General features: G+C 42.4%; 1 protein-coding gene across 3 annotated transcripts in view; it reads left to right on the top strand.

Moving 5' to 3' along the window:
- The window catches only part of runx3 (RUNX family transcription factor 3), a 50,418-nt gene that overhangs the window by 4,394 nt on the left and 20,580 nt on the right, over positions 1-25,444 (top strand). The window lies entirely within an intron of this gene.

Here is a 25,444-nt window from a genome sequence, read left to right as displayed (position 1 = left end):
TTCATTGAACAGAAAAAAAACAGGAGTTGTTAAACAACATTCTTTAATCGCCGCACCCAGTACGCAGCTGAAGCACCAGATCAGGTCACAGAATCTGATGAGTCGATGAATTTTGTGTCACATCCTTCACTGTAAAATTGATTATAACATTAAAGCTTGGTTTGTGGATCGGGCGTGTGGCAGTCGTGCTTAACGTTAGCTTTTAGCGTGTAGATGTGGAACAGTACGGCTTTGAGGGTCCAGTCAGATGAAATTGTAAATCTCATTAAAGAAAACTAGAGAGCACTAAGAGGAGTCCGTTTAAAAGCCACAACAAGGGCAGGCTCAGTGGACACCTCTCCTCCTCAGGGTCAGGCAGAGGGTCCTACCTGAATGACACACGAGTGTCTCTGACTTAGCAGCGTCCGCCGGGCCGCCGCTGGCTCAGGCTGGCTGTTAGCGTCACCGTTCAGCCACAGATAGACTCTCATGTGGTTTAAAGACGCTGGTGTGAGTAATGGTGCAGAGAGTACTGTTACTCCTATGAGTCAGTCTCTAAAGACACCCAGTTGTGACCCACAGATTCTGAAATTTAACGAGGGTGGCATATTTGAGTTAAAATAACCCCTGACCAGCAAGTTATGAGCTTGATGGCATCTGTTTGTCTGCAGGATTATTCACAAAGTCTTCAACTAATCTCAGTGAAATGTTGGAGAATGATTAATATTATCAAGAAACTATTACACTGTGGTTGATATCTGCTTTTTAATTGCTCATAACATTTTCAGTCAAGTTCAACAAACACTGGTGGAGTATTTCGTCTTAACAAGAGGAAGAATTTATGACATTTTGGTGCTGATGGATTTTGGATTTTTTTTTTTTTTTTTTAAAGATTGTGACGGGGCATTTTATTTATTTATTTAATATTTTGATGAAACTCATCAGCTTCACATAATCACTGACACTCACTCAGGCAAATCCAGATCAATATCCAGATGTACTGCAGTAAAAAAAAAAAAAAAAAAAAAAAAAAACATTCAGAGAAGTTTGATGTAAATTAAAGTTAATTTTGATGCACAATTCAAGGATTATTGGGTCCTGGCTGAGCTTTCTAAGTGCTCTTGTTGCAAATATTTTTCATTCAATAAGTAAATAACTAAACAGATGAATAATGTTCTAATCGAGTAAGACACAGAAATGTGTAGCAACAGCACATCAAACACTGATAGAGGGTTTAAAAAAATGACTAAAAACTGAAATAATGAAGCACTGTGCTCTAAAGACAAACTACTTGTGACACGAAAAAACCTGCAGGGATCATTTTTTGGGAGCATGAAAAACAACATTTGTATTCTGAAATAGTTAAAATTCCAACTTGGACCACAGAATGTGGTGGGCTACAGAATTTGGTGCAACACCGCAGTTGAATTTTCATGAGCTCAAGGCAGGAGAGACAAGATGGGTCGAGTTTCATGATGGAGAGGTGGTGTTTATAGGGTAAAGGGTTTTCGAGGTCTCTGAAAGGGTGGTTAGCTGCAGTCATGCCTGTGGAGGGTGGATCCAGTCCAGTCAAAACACACCACAGCAGAGAAAGAGAAGAGCAGTCGCACCAAGTGTCAGGGCGAGCACGCTCCGCCAGGTGACCAGGGGCACAGGACGTTAACCACCCCCCCACCACCCCTCCACCAAACATAGAGGACTCTATTTGCAGAAGCATAAAAGAGAAAAGTGCAAAACAGGGAGACAATAATAAACTGTGTGTGTGTGTGTGTGTGTGCGGATGGTTTCAATTTGATTGTCTGCCTTTCAGAAAAACAAAAAAACAAAAACAGAGAGAGAGAGCTGAATGTGTTCCTGTGCATAAATTCAATCTCGTGTGCTTATGTGAGCACCTCGGCTTGAAATAACTGTGTACATTAACAACAGCTCAGGCGTCAGAGTGGCCACGCTACTTTTACACTGGAGCTGGGTGCTATAAAGTGACACTGTTTAATATAGGGCAGGGAGAATTCAAGGCGCTGCTAAAACTCTGCCGCACAGCAGCGAGAGCCAATTCATTGGAGGACAAATCTGCAAAAGAGCTTCACGATGTGAAAGCACCTCATCTGAGATTTCTGCAAATATTGGGAGCCACAGCTCTGCATTCAGATGCACAGTGCAAACAGACAGTGCCGCATGCTTGTATTGGTAATTATGTTGGTTTGAATAACACATCAATTTTGCGGTTGGGATTAATTCTGGTACATGGAAGTGTATATACAGTTGTATGCAAAAGCTTGGGCACCCCTGATAATTTTTATGATTTTCCTTTATAAAACATTGGTTGTCTGGATCAGAAATTTCAGTTAAATATGTCATATAGCAGACAAACACACTGATATTTGAGAAGTGAAATGAAGTTTCTAGTATATACAAAAAGTGTGCAATAATTGTTTAAACAAAATTGGGCAGGTGCATAAATTTGGGCACCCTTGTCATTTTATTGATTTGAATACATTCACCACAAATTACTGTAACACAAAATTGATTTGGTAAGCTCACTAGTCCTTGACCTCCTTGCACAGGTGAATACAGTCATGAGAAAGGGTATTTAAGGTGGCCATTTGCAAATGTTTCCCCTCTTTGCATCTCTTCTAATGAGTGGCAACATGGGAGCCTCTAAACAACTCTCAAATGACCCGAAAACAAAGATTGTTCAACATCCTGGTTTAGGGGAAGGACACAAAAAGCTATCTCAGAGATTTCAGCTGTCAGTTTCCACTGTGAGGAACATAGTGAGGAAATGGAAGACCACAGGCACAGTACTAGTTAAGGCCCGAAGTGGCAGGCCAAGAAAAATCTCAGATAAGCTGAAGTGAAGGATGGTGAGAACAGTCATAGTCAACCCACAGACCTGCTCCAACAACCTACAACATGGTCTTGCTGCAGATAGTGTCTCTGTGCATCATTCAACTATACAGCACACTTTGCACAAAGAGATGCTGTATGATGCTGTAATGCAGAGGAAGCCTTTTCTGTGTACACGCCACAAACAGAGTTGCTTGAGGTATGCTAAAGCAAATTTGGACAAGCCAGCTTCATTCTGGAATAAGGTGCTGTGGACTGATGAAACTAAAATGTACTTATTTGGACATAACAAGGGGCAATATGCATGGCTGAAAAAGAACACACCATTCCAAGAAAAACGCTTGCTACCTATAGTAAAATTTGGAGGTGGTTCCATCATGCTGTGGGGCTGTGTGGCCAGTGCAGGTACTGGGAATCTTGTTAAAGATGAGGGTCACATGGATTCCAGTCAATATCAGCAGATTCTTGAGAACAATGTTCATGAATCAGTGACAAAGTTGAAGTTGCGCTGGGGCTGGATCTTTCAACATGACAACGACCCTAAACACTGCTCAAAATCTACTAAGGCATTCATGCAGAGGAACAAGTACAACATTCTAGAATGGCCATCTCAGTCCCCAGACCAGAATATTATTGAAAATCTGTGGTGTGATTTTAAGTGGGCTGTCCATGCTCGTAAACCAACAAACCTGAGATGTTTTGTAAAGAATGGCCCAAAATACCTTCAACCAGAATCCAGACTCTCATTGGAACCCATAGGAAGCACTTAGAGGCTGTTATTTCTGCAAAAGGAGGATCTGAATATTGATGATTTTTTTTCTGTTGGGGTACCCCAATTTATGCACCTGCCTAATTTTGTTTCTGACTCCTATAAACTTCATTCACTTCTCAAATATCAGTGTGTTTGTCTGCTGTATGATATATTTAACTGAAATTGCTGATCCAAACAACCAATGATTTATAAAGGAAAATCATGGAAATTATCAGGGGTGCCCAAACTTTTACACCACACACACACACACACACACACACACACACACACACACACACACACACACACACACACACACACACACACACAGTCAGTCAAAAGTTTGGACACACCTTTTTTTTTTAAGAAATCAATTTTGTCAGGAGGAAGAACCCTTTAAATTTTGATGTGGACTGGGATCCGGATGAGGATTGTGGATCTTTGTCCACCTTCATTTACAACTGGAATTGGTGCATTTATCCACATTTTGACTGTCAAAAGGGAACAATAGGGTCCACCTTGCGTATCCGAAAGAGATTCATGCAAATTAATTCTTTGTGATTCGTTGATGCTGTAATCTGTGTTTCTGTGTGACATTTGATCCAGTCTGCCCAAAACTGAACCCCTTTGTGCCGATCTAACACACAACCATTCCACCAGGTTTAATCCTCCAAACTGAGTTAAACAACATTGGGTTGGATCTTTAACTCACTCGATGCCATTGGCTCTTAAGCGCGTTTTTTCCGATAGTAACGCTCAGTGCCAAACACGTTTTTTTCCTGATGATAAAGGAAAGTCTGAAGTTTCTTTTGGTATGTTTGTTGTTGACATGGACATAGAACTCAATTTTCTATGCGTCTTGAAAAAATCCTGGCACTCGGATGTTCTGAACTTTGAAAATGGCTGGCACTCAATGAGTTAAAGGTCACCTAAGGTCATGTGACCAACAGAAAAGTGATATGTGACTTCATATCCTAAATTTTGAGACTGGCCTGTGGCCCCGACTTTTAATCAGTTTTTGCCAAAATCACATTATTTTATCCTCTGCTGACCCTCAAACATCCTGCAAAGTTTGGACCAAATCAGACCCAAACTCTTCAGGTTATGTTCTTCACACACACACACATGGACAGACACACAGAACTGAAAACATCACCTGTGCATGCGCCACTGTACACAGGTGTGCTAACATGAAGTCAGTCAGTGGAGCAAATCCCATCACAGTCAAATGACCGTGCCTTCAGGGTGTTACACAGTCTGGTGTACCACACAAACTCGCCGAGTGCCCTTCTAGTTTCTGTTTGGAGAAGGAACGCAGCCGTGCAATGTTCAAAACAACAACATTGCTGCAAGCAGGAAACTAAGATGAGGTGGTGCTGTTTTGTGTGTGAACAGTTGTGAAGGAGTGTCTCTATTAGTGAGAAGCACATTCTAAGAGAGTCATAAACTACTATTCTGACATTATTAGCTCCATAAATACAATCAGATTCTAACCCCAACCACAAGGTACCGAATTAAATTGGCTGTGCAACACTTTGGGCCAAAAGCAGAGGGGAACCTTTGCCAACAAATAAAACAAGCAGTATTTTCTCATTATAAATCTTTTGAGGCAGTTTGGCATTTCAGCACTGCTTTGATCCCAGTGTTGTTCCTGTGCTGAGGTCAGTGACGCTTGCTTTTGCCCCACGGTGTCGCCTCAAAACCCATCATTAGTTGAAATGCGGAGAGGCTGAAGCCAGGTTTGGCCACGCTGGGTTCCGCCTGTCCGCGTGGGACTTTACCGTCGCTTTGTCGAGGCCCTGTATGTGCATGAGTGGTAGCTGAGCCGCTAGAGGCGCTGGCGTGGGGGGGGATGTTGATGCATTCGGGAAAACCTGACGGACAGGACTGCAGCAGCACCTGCGGCAAAATAACAAAGATAACTATGACTTATGAAAATACACAAACAGTAAGACAGACCCACACTTGGCCATGCATGTTTTTTTTCACATAAACCATATTCTTTTCATCAACAGAATGCGGGCTGAATGAGCAGTGAAGTATTTGTGGCTTGTTTTGTGTGCTGCTGGTTTCCTCATTACACATCCGGCATTCGTCACTGCACCAATGTAACCACTCCCCCACAATCTATGTGTCACACTATATTACAAAAGTTCTGCTGAAGCAAAAGTCAGAGCACAAACAGTGAAGCTGAAGATGAAAGATCTCCTCCACACAGGCCTGAGAAGAAGCTTTGTCATATCACACAACAAGAACAAGAGGGGGCATGCTGGAGCTGAAGAAACACAAAACAAGAACAGAGGTGTCAAACTGCTGGCCTGAGGGCTGGATATGGCCTGTGAGCCATAAGGTTAGAGCTAGTTGCATACAGTATTGTGCGCGTTACAGAGGTCAGGTTATTCTTGTCTGTTAAGAGTTCTCAATTAAGTGTAGTGGAGAGAGAAATAGTTGATTGGATCTTGGGCCAGATGCTAAACTACAGTTTTTACGGACAGTTTTTATACCGTCCACCCATTGATTTCCTTGTCATTTGGACAACAGTGAAACAGCACCCTCTAGTGCACTTAAATGCAGTTAAACACAAACCCACCTTGCATTGCTGGGCTTTAGCAGACGTGCACACTCTGTGCCAACACTAACCACATGACTGTTCTTCTTCTGGGGTGAACATCAGCCCTTAAGGGGTTGAAAAACTCACCTGGGATTATTACAAACATCATATTTTTGTAAATGAGATTTGTAGGAGCCAAACATTTTCTGTTATGTTATTATCTTGACTTGTGAAGTTGTTGTGAGCCACACATAATAAACTCTGGCTGTGTTTGTTATGTGGTCCTACGTCAACACTAACACCACAGTTTTATTTCATTCTTTGCTCCATTTGGAGTTTTTTTTTTTTTTTAACCGTCGGTCGTTGCACCCACTTGACTCTGTGTGTGGTTGCTTCGCTGCAACATTTCTGTCTCTGCAGGTTTGACAATTCTTTGTTGTGCTTTTAAATTTTGATACTGTTAGTAATGGCCAAAGCAGATGGTCACACCTCGGAGTCTGGTCTGCTGAAGGTTTCTTCCTGTAATCAACAACACCTGAGGGAGCTTCTGCTGAACCACTGCTGCCAATGTGCTTGCTCAGGGGGTGGGTAAAGCAACACCTTACTCTTGGAAAGTGCTTTCTCAAATGTGCTTTTAGTAAGCAGTATTTATTACTTTACTTTTATTCTCATCTATTCACTATTTGATTTCTTCATTGGAGGTTCTGCATCAGAGACAGAGTTTTTCATTTTGTTATATGTTTGCATATAACAAGAAAGTGTGATTTTGGTGCGGATTATGTTGTGGTTTGGCGCTGTATAAATGAAGTCATGGGTCACCACGTGGAAGTTGAGACCACTGAGGGTGAAAAATGAAATTGTGTGTTATGAGAGAAAGAAAGAAAAATAAAATGTTGAAAATATTGTTAACTACAGATTTCATTAGGAAATAGAAGCAAGAGCTGAAACGCACTGTATCGATTTGGTGAAAGGTATTCCTGAAATCGGAGGAGCTTTTAGCATCACCAGTACTGTGCTTTTGTACAGAAAATTCAGGTGTATTATAATACAGCAGAATCTTCTTTTTTTTGTATGACTGTTCAAACAGTCCGCGGGACGTCAGAAGGTGGCCAGTGTTTGTCGGGTAATCTGAGTTTGAGACGAGCTGTCTGTGTCGCGGCTCTCAGCCGCCTCTACGACACCACTTGTGCACTTGATGCACTCTGCAGGCTTATTCTCTGCAATTAATCCCACAACTATATTTTTGGCGCCTCTCTCATTCCGTCACTCATATGACATCAACCGGCGCCTATTTACCCACCGGGAGAGAGCAGTTTGTATTTCTGTCACTCTCACAATGTTTGCCTGAAATGAATCATAACCTGAGAAGAAAAGATGAACTCACCGCAGGACAGACACAGACAGATAAAAATAAAAAAAGGTTAAAATGTTTTTTGAGCTTGTGAAGCAAACCTTTAGATAGATTTCACAAAAAATAGCAATTAAAAAGCCTGGTGTGTAGAAAGAATATGTGTTGTTTTAAAAAGTCAACAATTTTATATCCGTGTGACTTATGAGGTGAGGAGATGTGCTGTATGTCAGAATTCAAACAGACATATCCAAAGATTAAATACATTTTTAAATATTTTCGCTGTTCTCATTTGATCTCCTTACCAGTATTTCGCTCACTGGCTTCATGACATCACAAAGTTCAACAGATATGATTGCTTGCCACAGAATTCTGCCTTTTGCTTTCCTTGTGATGTCATAAAGACAAGTAATAGTTTAAAAATCCTCATTTAGGTAATAATGGTTGGAGGGCGTTTACGTCATGAGCCTGCGTACGTGACGTAATGAGTTCATTTTATTTATTTATACAGCATTAAACCATAAGCAAGGTTCAAACCCTTCTCAACCCATCTGTCTTTGAGATGCAGAAATGTCTGGGTTAGAACATAGGGAGTCATGAGGTCAATGGATAGAAGTGTTTAGTGATATCGACATCTCTGCAGAGGAAGGTCCAAGTGTTTATGGACCTGTATATTGTTGTGAGACATGGAGGCTGACGAGTGACTTAAAGCCATGAATGGATGTTTTTAGTTCAAGGAATTTCTGGCGGGTCCTTGGATCCTGCTGGAATGACTTTGTGTCAGATGAGCAGTTACTCTGGGAGGCTCAAATGAGACGTATCACTTGCATTGTGATGGAATGACGGCTACAACATTTTGGTCATGTGGTGCGTTTCTCGAGACATGATCCAGCAGGCAGATGCCTCATTATTGGGAACCTCAGCAGATGGAGATGGCAAAGAGGATGTGCACAGTCATCTTCACTGCAGCAGATAGATGATTACTTTCTGGAGGTGGGGATGGGCCAGTTACCTGCTTTGGTGCTTGCCAAAAAGGACGCAGGGCGGTTCCACAGTGTGGTGGATGTACGAACTCGTGGCACCGGTATAAGCATCCAGACCTGACCTGACCTGACATGGCCTTGGAATGAGTAGTGAGAGACATTTGTGTGCTGAATGATGAAAATGTGAATGGTTGTTGTGTAGCATCTTACCGAAGACTAAGTGGCAACTACTGGAATAAACCAGAAAAGCTACATTTGACAGAAGTGTAACTGTCAACAAAATTAGACAGCGCACCAGCTGAGCACGTTCACATTTTCCCACCCTCAGTCGCACACATCCACAGAAATCACACGAGCACTGTTGTGTCGCTTCTATTTACTCGGCTGGGTGTGTTCGAACAGCGCCAGGAGGAGAATGGCGGGCGTGGGCATGGATGGGGAGTCGGGGCGGAGGGGTTGCATGCTGGATTTGGCGGGTTGATCCTATTTGCATTTAGCACACACTGTACAAAGTATGCAAATAGACAAACAATGACATCTGCTGTGTTATTTTTCTTGCGATATTGCAGTCTCTCTGTAAACAAAACGATAGCATGTGCAGAGTTGTGTATGAACTGTGCTTGGCTCATGCACCTGCCAGGTGCGCCCATCTCTTTAAATCGGCCCTGTGACCACGCCTGTGCTCCACAAATCAGATGAAAGGCTCGCCCTCGGTGTGAATTGCTCTCTCAAAGGCAACTTTGATGTTTGTAAATGGAGATGGTGTCTTTGAAAGAAAGGCCTACAGGTGTATCAGCGCCAGGGGAGGGGATGCACGTCTGACGCCGGGCCTTTTCCTGAGTGCTCAGAGGGAGTCACGATGGACTGTTTAAGTGAAAGCTGCAGAATGCAGCAATCCATGTCCACCTGAATTTAAATTTAGCACAGAATCAGTGAAAATAACTCACACCAGATGACTGTGCAAATCACAAAGCATGATGATTCTCTTTGAGAAACCATGTTGATAAGTGCTGCATTACATCTCCCTCGGGTCAGTCGGTGATTAGAAGGCAAGCAAACACTGGCTAACTGATAAATCTGCTGGAATGTTGCGGCAGATACTCAATAGGTCTGGACTGATTTCAGAAAGCAGCTTGTACATTCTGAACAATGAAGCTTGTGAAGCTTGTGTCATTCGGTGTCATGAAGTTGGCAACACACCTTGTCCAACTGGATTGTCAAACATCGTTTTGTCTAACAAAACAACGGGTGGGACACTGGCCTGGTGTATTTGTCCATTTCTAACACTTTGGCAGCTGTGTCATTCTGATCAATTGATTGATCAGAATGCGCTACCAGCTGGATGCACACCTTGAAACTACATTATAAGTGTCAGAATAAACACATTCTCCAGGATCACACCATTATGCGACATCAGCAGCCCTTCAAAGCTCAGGAGCCAAAGTCCCAAACTTTGACACAGTGCAGCATTATGTGCACATGCAGGGTGTGCATCACCCCTCTGGTGGCTTTAATCCTGCATTTTTGTGGTGCTGTGGAAGTTGTTAAATTGCTTATTGGGGTGAAAGGTTGTTGGGTAATCTCATATCTATCAAACGTATCCTGAGGTCGGCTGAAACCCACCACTACCCGCAGCTGGATAGAACCTGTATAAATGACAGAAGGATAAAAAATATCTGAACCAATATTTTCACTGATTCCTCAAAAATTAGTTCAATACTTCAAACCAAACTGTTCAACTGTTAGCTGATTCCTGGCATTTATTTTTTGCTACTTCCCCATCTTTTTCGGTCAGATATGTTGTGGCGCCATTAGACAACTCTCTTCTGAAAGAAGGGAAAAAGAAGTACATTGTCTTAAATTTCACGACGGCGTGATTACTGCTTCCTTGGGCCGACAGATGCACAATAAGCTTCGGGGCAAAAATACCAATTAATTTTCCACTCAGACAAAAATTCCACTTCATATTTGCTGACGCCAAATGCAGAAATAGGACAGACTAGATTTATAGAATTATGTGCAGAAGCTGCAGAAAACAGCTTTAATTCACTGTGATAAAGTGAAGAAGACATTTTCTCAGAATCAAAGAGAAGCTCAGCCTGCTTTGCTCCTCGGCTCTCTTCGCCTACTCATGGCCACTCCCCCCTTAAACTCACGGACTGAGCGTCTTTCCTGTTTACCTACCTGTGAAGTAAAATGGCCACTCTGTGTGTGTGTGCTCACTCTTCTGTGTTTACACTGACCCACACAGGACGGAGTCACCGCGACCTTTCAGCATGAACTCCAAAAAAGGTCCGATCCATATTTAGAAAAATAGTCACAAACATAAGAACATTTTTGCAGTTTTATGACAATAAACCATTTTGTGGTTTCTGTTGAGCATCGTGCACAGGGGTGGAATGAGAGGTGGTTTGTGGGAAGAAGGCACCTGCAGCTTCCTGGAAGAGACTGCGTGTACGGTTTGGATATTTATTTATTTCGGCCTTCATGGTTTAGGAGCGGTGAGCAAATAATAAGCTGCAGCGAGAACTTTCTGTTACTTCCAGGAGCGGAGAAGGTTGTAATCTTTTGGGTAAACAACACTGCTAGAAGGTTGCACTGAGAACAGGGTAGGAAACGTCATGGGAATCCATCTTTGTAGCTGCAACTCTGTTGCTGCAGCACCACGCTGAAAGTGATGTGCATGTGTGTGTGCACAAGTGGAAAATTCACACTTCTGAAACTTCACACATTTACTGAGACCCACCTGGAATCTCAATCATCGTTCTGTGGAACTGTGTGTTACAGGCCAAAGGCACACTTGCTGCACGTTATTGTGTGTAAGCTAGTATGCACAGAGGTGTGAACGTGAAGCCGTTTGACACATCTGCTTGTGTTGCATTGATGTATGTGACAGTAGCAGCTTGCTTTCCTTTCCCACAGCGTTGTGAGGCCCCACATCCACCCCCCCAACCCAGCACCTCGCTGCTCAGAACAACCAGACTACCGCTTACACACAGCCATGCACAGCAACTCTACTCACATTAGAGCTAAAATAACACACTCAAAGCAGCTTATTGCTTTAATATGATCTGTCACCGGAGCCAAATAGGCATCCTGTGCCTTGCAAAGCCAAAGCAGCAGCAGCGGCACTAAGAAAACTACGACGTCTGCAGGCAAGCAGCCAAAAAGCTCTGAAAAACAACCTCACACATATCACCAACAACATGCCCCCCCACCACACACACACACACACACACACACACACACACACACACACACACACACACACACACACACACACACACACACACACAATGTAGATTGGTAGGACAAAAGAGGGATGATTGCTCCTCTTGCGCTGCAGGTCTTGTTGCACTGGCGGGGTATCCGGGTGCACTGGGTCTTGCTGGCACCCCTTCACACTCCTTGCTTGCCTCAACTTGCCTCGCTGTAGGGCTACCGTTGTGTGGAATAAGCTTGTTGTGTTCCACACATACAAACAGCTTTATCCCCTTATCAGAAAAGGAAGGCTGCGCTCTTCTCTCAAACAGCATCGTGTAGCAACTTCCGCTGTGAGCACTGAGCAGCTTGTTTTCAGGCCTTGTCAGGGGTTTTTTTTCACCCAGAGACTCTCTTTGGTCTGACGCATCAGCCTGAGGGCGCCAAAAGGATCAGTGGCCAGAGATGGTGGCGTGCCAACACTTTTGTTACAAGGAAACCATCTATTCCGGAAAAACCATCTCCTTCATCTTCTGTTCTTCAAACAATTTAACTCACGTGCGTCCTGAACAATAGTTTGTGTCTTGACTCAGTGGCAAGTAGATGTCAAAAATCTGAATGCCTTCATTCTGAAAGTTCCAAGTAAAAGATGATAAAGTAGAGTAAGGTCTATGTGCGGCTACAGTCGACTCATTTAGGCCCAGACGAGACAGCCACAATCTCCAGCCAAGGGTAAAACCCACATCCTTCAGGGTCAGCCTCAACACACAAAGTGTGATTTTCCCCACTGTAAATACCAAACTGTGTGATTGGTGGCTTTGGGTGCCATAGACACTGCGGTACACAGATGCTTTCGGGCTCTGATGGTGCGAAAAAGGAAGTATCTGAAAGGCTGGCAAAAAAAAAAAAAAAAAAAGAAAGGCGGGAGCAGGAAGAACAGAGGGGTCTGCTTCAGTGCAGGAAGAGGAAGACAGGTGTACATCGCTTTGCTCAACAGATGTTGAAACGTCCTCGCTGTCTGTTGAGGCTAAAACGGAAGTTTGCTGACAGGCAAGTAGGCCTTGCTGCAACATATGCTCAACTGCCGCCCGATAAGGAGTTTCACATGCAGCCCAGGCTTTACCAGTCTCAAAGCAACACTCGACACAACGTGGTAAAAGGATCACACTCAACACTTTGCGTGTTTTAGCCCAGTAAATATCATTTTCATACACATTAGGTGACTGGGAAATTATTTCCAGAACAGAATATATATACATAAATCAACTTGTTGATACTTGAAAGAAACTGATGGGTAATCAGGGAAAAATTGACATTTTGTTTGTTTGTTTATTTATTAAGTCATGTCATTTGAGCATTTTGGCAGTTACACCTTTAGAGCGAAAGCTTCGTGGTGATGCGTTCAGTTGCAGTAATTTAAAGTAGTCATGCAGTAGTCATGTTGGTGACTTGAACACAGAAAGTTTTTAAGATAAGATCAACTTTATTTATCCTGAAGGAAATTATTTCGCCAGAGTACAGAAACAGTAAACAGTGGACTTTTTTTAATATATACAATAAGTACAACAAATTTACTCGGAATAACTCTGTTTGTTATGTATTTATCCTGCAGAAGGGGATGAATTATACAGTCTGATTGCCATATGTAGGAAAGACCTCCTGTGGCGTTCTTGTGGTCTTTTACTGGATCCATAAGTCAGGTCAGGGAACGTGCTGGTGGCACAAATCTCTGTATCCATGCTGCGGAACCCTGAGTCATAGATGGCAACAAATACTCAATATATGTCCCAAATGTAGCCATCTATTTGCTGCAGGCACAGAAGGGCGTCCCTCTTGGCCTTTTCCAGTTGCAAGGCTCCTCAGTAATGAGGTCACATGCACGCTGGGTCATGCCACACTCTTTGCAATTTCCAGACTGAAAATATGTTCCTGCTAGCCAGGCTAGTGGTTGACCTGGTAGAGCACTGGTCTCATATGAAGGTTACAAATGATCTTCTTATGGCCTCGGACAGTGGACTCATCTCTGTGCTTGTTCTGTTAGACCTCAGTGCTGCTTTTGATACTGTTGACCATAAAATTTTATTACAGAGATTAGAGCATGCCATAGGTATTAAAGGCACTGCGCTGCGGTGGTTTGAATCATATTTGTCTAATAGATTACAATTTGTTCATGTAAATGGGGAATCTTCTTCACAGACTAAAGTTAATTATGGAGTTCCACAAGGTTCTGTGCTAGGACCAATTTTATTCACTTTATACATGCTTCCCTTAGGCAGTATTATTAGACGGTATTGCTTAAATTTTCATTGTTACGCAGATGATACCCAGCTTTATCTATCCATGAAGCCAGAGGACACACACCAATTAGCTAAACTGCAGGATTGTCTTACAGACATAAAGACATGGATGACCTCTAATTTCCTGCTTTTAAACTCAGATAAAACTGAAGTTATTGTACTTGGCCCCACAAATCTTAGAAACATGGTGTCTAACCAGATCCTTACTGTGGATGGCATTACCCTGACCTCTAGTAATACTGTGAGAAATCTTGGAGTCATTTTTGATCAGGATATGTCATTCAAAGCGCATATTAAACAAATATGTAGGACTGCTTTTTTGCATTTACGCAATATCTCTAAAATCAGAAAGGTCTTGTCTCAGAGTGATGCTGAAAAACTAATTCATGCATTTATTTCCTCTAGGCTGGACTATTGTAATTCATTATTATCAGGTTGTCCTAAAAGTTCCCTAAAAAGCCTTCAGTTAATTCAAAATGCTGCAGCTAGAGTACTGACGGGGACTAGAAGGAGAGAGCATATCTCACCCATATTGGCCTCTCTTCATTGGCTTCCTGTTAATTCTAGAATAGAATTTAAAATTCTTCTTCTTACTTATAAGGTTTTGAATAATCAGGTCCCATCTTATCTTAGGGACCTCGTAGTACCATATCACCCCAATAGAGCGCTTCGCTCTCAGACTGCAGGCTTACTTGTAGTTCCTAGGGTTTGTAAGAGTAGAATGGGAGGCAGAGCCTTCAGCTTTCAGGCTCCTCTCCTGTGGAACCAGCTCCCAATTCAGATCAGGGAGACAGACACCCTCTCTACTTTTAAGATTAGGCTTAAAACTTTCCTTTTTGCTAAAGCTTATAGTTAGGGCTGGATCAGGTGACCCTGAACCATCCCTTAGTTATGCTGCTATAGACGTAGACTGCTGGGGGGTTCCCATGATGCACTGTTTCTTTCTCTTTTTGCTCTGTATGCACCACTCTACATTTAATCATTAGTGATCGATCTCTGCTCCCCTCCACAGCATGTCTTTTTCCTGGTTCTCTCCCTCAGCCCCAACCAGTCCCAGCAGAAGACTGCCCCTCCCTGAGCCTGGTTCTGCTGGAGGTTTCTTCCTGTTAAAAGGGAGTTTTTCCTTCCCACTGTAGCCAAGTGCTTGCTCACAGGGGGTCGTTTTGACTGTTGGGGTTTTTACGTAATTATTGTATGGCCTTGCCTTACAATATAAAGCGCCTTGGGGCAACTGTTTGTTGTGATTTGGCGCTATATAAAAAAATTGATTGATTGATTGATATGCAAAATATCTGGAGTTGGTAGTAGGGGACCCAGGTAGCTCCAGTAACAGATGAATGCTTCCGCGCACTTGTGGCCTTGGGATCAGTTCCAAATATGGTGGTGGAGGTGTATGTTCCTACGAGCTTTTCAAAAAGGAATTCCCCTTCAGTTGACCTTTCAGAACAGAGGTCTCATAAGCCAGACGTCTGGCGTTTGAATCCCACTGGGAGGCACAAAATATTCACCGTTGAACAAGGAATAATGCTAATACAAACATGCTTAACTGGCATGCAGATAAAATATCACAATGAGCTGGCATTTATGATTTTTAGGCTCATTTTAATCCTGTATCATACCTACTGGATTTGCAGGGCAGACATTTTCACTGCTCAGTTAGATACATTCACTCCAAATCAATTCTCGTCAGTTATCAGGTGCCTATCGAGTCCATTTATATGGCGAATACAAATATTTACACTTCAAATATATTCAGTGGAGACATGGGCCTGAGCACGTATTGCCCTTTGCTGTTCAGATAGAGTTTCACTCTTTAGCCTGTTACGAAAAACAGTGTGTGCTTAAAGTGTGTCTCTGTGCACAGGAACATGTGTTTCTTTCTTTCAGTGGAGACACCAAATGACAAGCAGCGAAAGAGAAAGAGTGGTGAAAACATGGGGGTTTGAAGGAAGGAAATGGGCTGTACTGGGTGATCATTTGTGGCCGTCAGAGTTTGAGGCCTCGCTGTCACCTTACTGAGCAAACACTGTGTCTGCGTGGAGCTGATACGGGCTTTGTGAAGGTATTGCTGAACAAAATCCAGTCGGGTCTGCTGTTCACGGGCCCCGGCGTGAGAGCGCAGAGTGCAGTCACATGGAGAAAAAAAAGAAACACCTTTTGCACTTTGCATCTCATCTGATGCGTGTTGCATCTCGCAAGTTATTCTGCATATAAGAGAGTATCAGGAAACACAAAGACACACACGTGGGCGCACACACGCACACACACACGCACGCACAAAACAAAGCGGGGCTGAGAACGGCACACCCATTTCTTCAAAACAGCCACGGTCTTTCAGTACGTCGTTAATACCCGACATTTTATTTATCATTCACAGAGCTCCATAATGCTTTCAGATGATGTGACCACTGCAGTGAGATCAGGCTAGTAAATCTACAACCTTCAGCAGCCATTTCGACTCCGGGTGCGGAGTGAGCCTCATGTGTGCACTGGCCCCCATCTCCCAGCTCTATCTTGTGGTTATGATATCATAGAGAGAAAAACACAGCTTTCTCTCCTAAGTGCACCCTGACACATTAAATATTCATCTGACCACAGAAACCCCTCTGAAATGGGGCCAGCGTGGACCGCCGGCACCCCTCTGGCCCCCCGGCCCTGCAAAGTAGAAGTCAAACGCTGGCGGTCGGAGCAGACGCACTGCGGCTGCAGCTGGTGTCGACCGGCCAAACGGAACGCGTTATCACAGCGTTTAACTGGGGGATACGCGTTCGGTTGGTCTGCGCCTGACCACAACACAGATGGAAATCTTAACTCCACAACCTCACAGATCAAAAACAATTTCAATATCATGTGGAGTGGTGGGCCTCGAGCCAAATGAGCTGATAAAACTTTTGAGGGTGATCAGGGTTGCTCCAACAAAAGGTTTTAAAATCAATACCAGATCAGTTCATTATCACTGCCAATGAACTCATGGTTTTTATTTATTTAGTTTAATCAGTTTCCAGTCCACCTAACCTGTGTGTCTTTAGATGTGGGAGGAAGCCGGCGCACCCGGAGGGCACCCACACAGACACAGGGAGAACATGCAAACTCCACACAGAAAGGCCACAGGTGGGAATCAATCCCATGACCTTCTCGCTGTGAGGCAACAGTGCTAACCCCTAAGCCATTGTGCTGATCAGAATAGCTATGAAAGGATTTTTTTTTTTTTTATGAATCATGGGAACACGTGGTTCATTACCAGCCAATGGAGGATCCTGTTAATGTTTCAGGGCGAGCTGGTTCATAACAAACCTAAAAACTGATTCCAGAGCAGTTCATTATACACCCTAAAAGAACTGATACCTCAGATCGGTTTATCACACCCAAAACACATCTAACCCAAAACACATCCTTCACTCTGTTACATAATATGATGAGACATTTTTACAGAGTAGTTTTGATCCGATTTGGACCAAACTCGGTTTGAGGTTCAGCCAAGTACAAAGTGATTTGATTTTGAGAAAAAACTGATTAAAAGTCAAGGTTCCAGGCCAAGGTCAAAATCTAGGTTGACTGCTTACACTGTACATAAGCATTTCATAAGCATGTAACACAGCATTTCTGTAGCATTATGTGCTTTACAACAATGCCTCACTTTCAGACACACACACACACACACACACACACACACACACACACTATTGTCAGCGTGCTGTCATAAGAAGGCGCTCAACTGCACACTGGGACCAACTTGGGTATTAAGGACCTTGCTCAAGGGCACCTTAGCGAGTTTCCCATCTAAGTCCATATCAAACTGAGGATCCTCTGGACTCCAGGCTATTCTGAGGAATTACTATTAAACACAAATATAAAGTCAAATGTCACCTTTCTGCTGGTCACATCACCTTTGATCTCAAATGACCCTGAAAAGTCAAAGTCAAGCTCTTAACTGTTCAACTTGAATACTTTGGAGCTAACATGGATTAAAAACTGTGGAAGTGTGGAGTGTTAATCAAAAATAAACAGTTTCAATTTTGGACAACTGATAAAATGTTAACATCTCACAAAATCAGATATTACGGTATCACACACACGTAAGGAGCTGGTGCAGGTGTTACACACTGTTGTTATTTCAGTCATTTCATGGAAAAACTAACTAACATTGATGAAACCTGGAATTTTATTGCTGAATTATGTTTCAGATCTGTTACAGTAAAATCTATATTCACATAGAGCCAAGGATAATAAAACTCTGTACTGTATGAAATATAGCTACAAATGCTTCACCTCCAACCTCAGAGCTGGTCTGCACTCAGAGTTCCCTTCTAGTTTAGTGAAAAACTTCAAAATGCAGTGTCTGTCAAAAATATTAAGTCACTTTAACTTAGTATATGTTCATAAATGATGATCACTGGTTGATTACTGCACAAAGGCTCAGAATTACAAGTTCAATAGAAATCTTTCATTTAAAAAATGGCTCCCGTTCTGACCGTCTTCAGCACTGCTGATGATCTGTGTGGTCAGCAGAACAAGCTTTCTGCATGTCTTGCAGTTACTGCACATACTGTAGCCTGTGTACAGACGCGGTGTTTCGGTCAATTATCTCATCACAACCATCACAACGGCTACAAAGATTCAAAGAACAGGACAGGTGCTGAGCACCAGATACAGCAAAAACAAGTACCCCAGCTTAAAAAAACCCCCAAAACAAACCTAATATTGACCATTAGTTAAAGCTGAAAAAAACTCAAACATTAATTCACCACACTCGCTTATTCTAATTTATAATTAGATTTAATTAATTTTTAACATTTCTCGAAAGCATGTGATGTTTTGCTCACTGAGACATGTTGGTTTCTCAGAATGCAAAAGATGGAGAACCAAAGCCCTACTTTTTCTGAGTCGGGGTCAAAACGTCTCAATTGCCTCTCTTAGTGGAGAAGACCGCATTAATTTAATTAAATAAAATTTTATTGAATTAAATCTGAATTAAAATCAGCAGATTTGAAGTTAACATGGGGAAAAAACCTTACTGGCATCTATCTGTGATGACCATATTACTTGCTGTTTCATGTCATTAGGTATTATTTGACCAGTAGATGTCAGTAATCCATTAATGAGCTGTTAAACGAGGCTTTGAGGAATGAAGGTTTTGGTGAAGCGATGGGCTGGGAGGCCAAGGCTTCATCTCACATCACTCCAAGTTCTTCATTTTGTACAGTTCATTAATAAGAAATATTAATGCCAAATTCCAACTTCAGAAAGATGCTTCAAGCCCATAATCTAACAGCGGTTTTTAGGGCCCCAACTATATGTGGTTGTCTCCTTTGTCCACTGGAGGAGCATTCCAAATATTTCCATGTTATCCCAACATGTTAAAATGAGACGTGCATTTGCATCATCCATACTGTCAGAGACTGTTAATAACACCAAAACAATAAAGAGTTTGTCTACTTTCAACTACAAATTCACGCTCGTTTGATTTGGGCAGCGTAACAGAGTAGAATTGTTGTCTGAACAGCTGCTCGATGTGTCCCAGACAATCTGACATCTGACCATCACAAACATCAACAGGTCACAGTAAATGTGCCTCATTTTAATGAAGCATTCACTCCCCAAAAATCACCACCTCACAGTCGAATGAATCCAATACTTTGCTTTGATCTGTGTCACCAAACACAGTGTCGCTGCGAGCTGGAGTTTGGCCACATCCAGGACCTACAGCTGTGTGTGTGTGTGTGTGTGTGTGTGTGTGTGTGTGTGTGTGTGTGTGTGTGTGTGTGTGTGTGTGTGTGTGTGTGTGTGTGTGTGTGTGTGTGTGTGTGTGTGTGTGTGTGTGTGTGAGCAGCTCAATGATCACTTTCATCCTCAAAGAGCTCACTAATTCATCTTAGACCACCAATGGCCACAGAAAAACCGACCAATTATCTTTTTTTCCCTGACAGTTTGTGTCTTTTTCCAACCAGAGAGCAGTGGGATGTATCATTTCCCTGACCTCAGCCGTTTGAGGTGGTGTAAATCTCCTAATAACTACACAAGGACACATATAGGAGCTATATTTGGAGGCCTGCTTCCCCTGGACGCCCCAGCACTGGCTGGGGACAGACAGTAGCCACAGTGTCTCTGTGGGCGATGGAGTCTCGGTCTGGAGAGCGAGAGAAAGAACAAGAACTCTGGCGTTCATTCCTTCCACCGCAGTTTAAAAAGAAGGCAAACAGACAACATAAAAAAAGAAGATATTGCAGAGTGTGAGTGCAGCATGTGTCCACCCAGGTTGGGTAAAGCACTGGACCTGTGAACCGATATTTTATATATATATATATATATATATATATATATATATATATATATATATATATAGTTAAGAAATGTGTAATCAGGCCAGACCAACAAATACATAAATAAATACAAAATAAAAAAAAAAGATTTCAAAGGGTAATTCAAAATGAATCAGTTTCTAATGTCCATTTTCATTACATTGTACTGTGATTTCATGTCAAACATCCCCAGCTAATTTTATGGCTGTGTATGTTGAAAATCTCCTACTATCAACAAATTTTAGGCGTTGTTCCCATCTGGAATCCTGCTGGCTCTGTGTCATATGTCCCACATGAATATGATTTGTGCTCTTAAAATGTGAATGTCTGCAGCGTTTTTTGTTGCACAGACTGTAAAACTAATATGGTATCTAGACACTTGCAGCGCCACGCCACTGGCAGTTCATTACTTGACACTGCTTGACGATAAAACGTGATGTCACTGATGTCAGAGGGCTAATACATTTATTTGCCCTGGGAGAGCAAAAGACACTACAGAAAACCACATCTCAAAATCTCAGTGATACTGCAGCGAGGATAATAAACACAAGCAGAACAAGTCTGGAAGCTAGTTCAGGCAGTCAACTTGAGTCGTGCTGCTGCACGCATGTGTAAAGCTACGGGACACTACACATATCTAACGCGCAAACTTATCAACTGATCTCTATCAGGTATTAAATACGAACATGTTCCCTAGTGCCCAACTGATTTTATTTTACCAAATAAACACTGGAAGGAAAAAAAAAAAACACTTGGGCTGCTGTTACATAATTTGTCCAGCAGAGGGCAGTCAAACAGCATTGTGTACAATGCTGTCAAGCATAGCTGGGTCCCCCATCACCTCTTGGTCACATAAACAAGAGACAGAGGCAAAGCAACCAGCTGCCATTGATTTTCTATCACAGTGGGTATTTATGCTATGTCACCAGCTAAATGAGGCCAAAACCGACAAAAGGTCTATTTTATGCAAATAAAATGATGGCAGTGTGATGTATGTTGGTTATATTTACAGCATATTTATTTATTATAAAGTTCAGGTTTAAACTGTTACACCAAGGGTGTCCAAGTTCGGTCCTCAAACTCTACCTTCCTGACACTCTTAGTTGTCTCCCTGTTTCAACACACTTGAATCTAATGAAAGACTCGTTAGCAGGCCTTTAATGAGCCTTTCCTTGAATTCAGGTGTGTTGGAGCAGGGAGACAACTAAGAGTGTCAGGAAGGTAGATCTCGAGGACCGAACTTGTGCACCCCTGCTGTAACATATCAAGCTTCAGTTTCATTTCTTTGTCATAATTTTTTGATAACATGTGCAGGATCATTGCCAATTTTTATGTATATATCAGCAGAATTTTTTTACTCCCCTCTAGGTATCAGCCCCTGAAAAGATCCATATTAGTCAGGCTCTAATTTTTTTCTTCAGTTTGCATTTAATCTGTGTTTTTCATGTGGGAGTCACTCCCTGATCTCAATCTGTGCAACAACAAAAAGTAACGAGGTCAGAAAATTCATGCCAAGCACATGCACTTACATAAATTATATATTCCACCTGAGTTGATGAACTGATTATTGTTGGTGCTGAATGTGTTAGAGTGCAGGAATTGGGAAGATCACGTTAGCGTTTGATAGCGCCTACATCCTACGATTTCCAATAAGACCGTCTTGATGCTGAAAATGAAAGAGCCTCCATACACAGACGTACCGTCCTTTCTTGGTGTGTCCTGTGGTGTTAATGCAGCGCTCTGACATAACGAGCGTCTGCCCAGACAGATTACTCACAACTGAGTCTCATTCTCACACACAAGGTGCCACATAACTGTTGACCAGTGCGGCATCATGTCAGGAGATAATAAGAACCTTTTGGTGCTGCAGTTTGAAATTCGGTCAGTTCCGTCCACCCAGGATGCAGGTATGGCGTCTGCAGCGTCTGCATTTGTGCTGGGGGTGGGGGACACAGAAGACATTTCTATACAGTTATCAAAGAGGATGGGCACAAACAAATGGACAGAGCGGTAAACGGAAGGAAACTTTACCCATGGGTCAGCCTCAGTGGGAAGATATATTGCCCATGGGTCAGTGGAGAGAAAGGACGGGCAAAATCCATATTGGTCCATCTGCCTTGCCCCCTTTATATAGTGATAAAATATTCAAATCCAGCCATTACTTCACATTAGGCCACTCTGTAGAGATGCCAGGGAGAAAACCACAGAATGTATACATGCCGGTTCACACACAGTTTTGGTGCATTGATAGTTACATTAAAATCTCTTCCTCCCATTAGAGGCACAGCCCTCATCCGGACTCACATCTGACATTAAAGGTGTGTTCACATGTCCAGCATGTGTGCACGCACATGGATGTGTGGATTTATACATGCTTGCGTACATGTGTGTACATATAAAAAGGAGGACTATTCTGATCTTGCATTAAAGCGCCCCCTCCACCCCCCAAACGAGACATCAAAGAGATAAGGACGCTAAGTGCGTGGTCACATTAGGGATTGGCAGAGTGAGTTTTATCTGTGCGGTTTAGCAAAATGGGATGGACCATAGAGCTGGTCAAGGATGCTCGGTGATTTCCTGTCTGTCTTCCAGCAGCTGCTGTGTTGTCAGCGAGGAAGTGATCGAAATAAACACCTAATATCAGAATTAAAAGTTCAGATTTTAAAGACAAAACTCTAATAATGCTTCCCAGTTGTTGGGCTTTTTGTTTTTATTTTTTAATAGGATCCATTTTAATGTCAAGCTGCTTGCTAACATGCTTAATTTTGGGCCAGCTACATGCTAACGAGCCAAGCTACCTGAGTCCGGTTTCATAAAGCAGTCTAATCTTGTTTAGTCGACTAAACTCACTTAGTCGATTAATCTTTTGGTGTTAGTTGTTGCACAAAGTGCTTAGTCAGCTAAAGTTTCATGTTAGCCGACTGAAGTTTTTAGCCTGGTACAGAGGAGGCTAATCTTATTTTAGTCTACAAAACTTGTGTCTTACCTCAAAAATGGCGGCTACTGCATACCTCCACTTGATGGTGGGAGTGGGTATTCCTAGACCAGAATAATCCATTGGAGACGTTTATGGATGGCAAGGTTCAACAGCGATAGTGCTTCTGTCCGCCTCTGCCATGGTTGTAGCAGATGATATTCCGAAAGTAAACAAAACGCAGCCCAGGAGTAAACAAAACTCTCACACATTTGTGGCATTTCTTGGCGACGGCACTCACGAGGCTGTTATGCCCATGAAAATTGTTGATTAACGTGAAACAGCTCATCTACAAGTTTAGCTGTTGATGTGACAGCTAATGTTGGGTGATTAACCTTAGTCGACTAAGTAAGCTTAGTATAAAAGATTAGACTGCTTTATGAAATCGGGGCCTGGTTTGGCAAGCTTTTAGTAACTAGGCTAGATGAGTTAGTGTTATAGAGTTATAGTGTTATGTTATTAACTCCTCTAACCTGAAACTAAATCATTCAGTGGCATGCTGATGATTAGCAGCAAGGGTTCACAAGCAACTTTGCAGTCCTAGTTGCCTTTATTTTATTTTATTTTACATGTTAAAAGATGTCAACACGGCCCAAAATAGGAAATTTACTGGTCCTACCCTGTGTCTATCTGGACCCAAATGCCAGAGCTGAATGTGTATTAGCTTTTACCCAATCACTTGTGGAATGTTTGGGACCCACTGACAGAACAGCAATGTTCTGATAATAACCCGATTGAGACAATACTCTGATTAAGACGCTGCCACATAAACAGCACTTTCTGATGACCTGAACCCAAACCAGGTCATACTCTGAGAAAGCAATAATCAAATTAAAATTTTCAGTTTGTTTTTTTTTACCTTAGCTGCATTACTTAATTACATTTCAGACACAGATGCACATCTTAATAACATCCTTTTGATATTTTTGCAACATTTTGTGGCACGTATGGTAAGCTGCCAACTGCTCGACAAGGCACGCTTGAGTCATTAATTGGACTATGCTCTGGAACACGCAAAACAGGAATGAGAATGGAACATTATAGAACGGGTGGGCAACAAGGGCCAAGAAACTGAAGGTTTTCCTTGCAAACAATCACCTCAGCAGGTGGGTTTGCTGATGTGCTTCTCCCCTGAACATCAATGAACTCACCTGCTGAGGTGATTGGTAGAAAGGGAAACCTGCAGTGTCTTGGCCCTTTATGGCACATGACTGCCCACCCCTGTTCTAGAAGCAAACACCATAACTGAAATATTGTCTGATGACATTCAGAATAAAATCAATAGTCGTATTATTGTTGTGTTTGTAAACACAGTCAGAGATGCCATTAATCCGCTGGTTATCAAGCTAATTGCAGGAAACTAGTTAATATGGCCGATGTTTAGCAGCAATTATCACACAGATTGCTGAAGTGAAGTTTTACATCCTCCACTAAATCTAAGATAATCAAACATTCACGGCAAATTGCTTTGAAAATAATATTTTGCTATAATGTTAATATGGTCGAGCCCTTTTATGTGTCTGTGAGTTTTACAGATCTGGATTAAAAATGTGCAACACACACACACACGTCACTGGAAGTTAATTCTCAGCTCCTGCAACAATCTGTTGCCGTTGTGTTTAAGAGTGATGATGATGTGGTCTGGTAGTTTTTGTCTGGGTGTTTCCTTCTGACTAAGTGCTGTGTCAGTCAGACGTGAATATGGTGGGGTGTGTGTGTGTGTGTGTGTGTGTGTGTGTGTGTGTGTGTGTGTGTGTGTGTGTGTGTGTGTGTGTGTGTGTGTGTGTGTGTGAGAAAGGGCAGTTGTTTGCCACGTCTTTCTTCCCTTCAGCCACGCAGCGACTTTAAGACTACTTTCACACCTCTAAATGCAAGCGGTACCGGCCCGCGGAGTCACAGAAAACAACATTCTTCCCGTAATTATTTTTAACCACGCTCGCTGTTATCTCTCGATGACACAGCAGCAGGTGCAGCTTGGGTAACAGCGTCTCGCCAATGTATTTCAAGGTCTGCCAATATTCTAATAATATTTTTGAGTTTGGAAGTCGAAAACATGCCAACACGATCCACTGACCGTGTGTGAATAACAATGGTGAATAGTAAGACTGTTTGAAATGAATTACAGCTGAGATTTTCTTCTGCTGCGACATCTCAGAATGCTTTAAGAAACATTAGGGGAAAGAGTGGCAGCTTTTCCAATATGAAATTTATTGT

Source organism: Thalassophryne amazonica, chromosome 19 (assembly GCF_902500255.1).
Source record: "Thalassophryne amazonica chromosome 19, fThaAma1.1, whole genome shotgun sequence".
Taxonomy (NCBI): Eukaryota; Metazoa; Chordata; class Actinopteri; order Batrachoidiformes; family Batrachoididae; genus Thalassophryne; species Thalassophryne amazonica.
The sequence above is the reverse complement of the archived record's forward strand: the minus strand, read 5'-3'. Positions and strand labels throughout refer to the sequence as shown.